We start from the raw sequence: 1,398 nt of genomic DNA, 5'->3' as shown, positions 1-1,398 counted from the left end.
CGCCCGGCTTCCTGATTGGCCAGCCCCCGACCAATTAGGAAGCCGGGCAGCGAGTCATTACACGATGTCCGGCTTCCTGATTGGCCGGGAAGCCAGCTCCATGCTGCCTCGTCATCAGGTGAATAGAGAGATCATGAAGCCGGCTTTTCGGCCAATCAGAAAGCCGGGCGCCACATCATTACACGGCAGCCGGCTTCTGATTGGCCAGCTTCCCCGACCAATCAGGAAGCCAGGCACCGAGTCTTTACACGCTGTCCGGCTTCCTGATTGGCCATGCTCCCTCATCACAAATAAGCCGGCTCCATGCTCCTTCGTCACAAGTAACGAGGGAGCATGGAACCGGCTTCCCGGCCAATCAGGAAGCCTGGCATCGTGTAATGACTCCCTGCCCCGGTGTTCTATCGAAAGCTCCAACTCATCGAGATCTCCAACTACCTCACTGTAGGGTACTTGCAAGTTGGAGATTTCGCCCAGACGGCGTTAGACTGCAAAACACAAAGACTGACGGAGCTTCTGTACAGCCGCATTTTAACAATATTCAGCAGGTGGCAAACTCGACGAGTATTCTGAAAACGCTCTGCGCGCATGTGCACCGCCACTGTACAGAGCTCCGGTCTTTCTGAGCACCGGAAGTGAGTTAGTTGGAGATCTCGATGAGTTGGAGCTTTTCGATAGAACACCGGCTTCCTGATACCGGATGTATCGGGCTAGGCATCGGAGCATTTAGGCAAGTACAAGTACTCGCCCCAAATACTCGGCACCGATACCGATACTAGTGTCGGTATCGGTGCATCCCTAGTGAGCATGCATAGAGCTCATCAGCAGCTACCAACACATTCAGAGCTGTGGCCTGGGGTCCCTTCCTATGTGAGGGTAGTTGCTTTTGAGTAGCATGGCAAGAGAAACTGGGCAGGGCTGACACCACTCAGCCTACAACAGGAAATTAGGAGCTGGGCACATTTCTGGCAGAGCAGCAAGTCATGTTCTGTACCTGAAGGGTCATTAAAGGGACACACCATGGGGAAGTAGGCATGCATTGCAGAGATTCCCCTTCCTATTTGTATACGCTGCAAGGAGGAAGGAACAGACTGGTAGCCAGTAAGATTGTAAACATTTATTGTTCCAATTCATTTACAGTATTGTACATTTTTCATCCGATATGAAAATAATTTAGCAAACCAAAAACTAGAGATCAACCGATAGAATCATCTACCTTCTCCTTATGTACAATGCCGCGATAGGTCAATCTTTCCAGACTTTGTACAGTCCTACGAGAGGTGAGAGAGAGAACTTAAACGCGGGGTCAGGAGAGAGCTAACTACAGAGCGGGCCAGTAAGAGTTGATCATGAGGTGGACGGTGGGACCCGGAATAGGAGACATGCTGACTTCACCTGGAG

This window comes from Nanorana parkeri, unplaced genomic scaffold (assembly GCF_000935625.1).
Source record: "Nanorana parkeri isolate BGI_ZX_2015 unplaced genomic scaffold, ASM93562v1 scaffold1833, whole genome shotgun sequence".
In the NCBI taxonomy this organism is placed as follows: Eukaryota; Metazoa; Chordata; class Amphibia; order Anura; family Dicroglossidae; genus Nanorana; species Nanorana parkeri.
Note: the sequence above shows the minus strand (reverse complement) of the source record.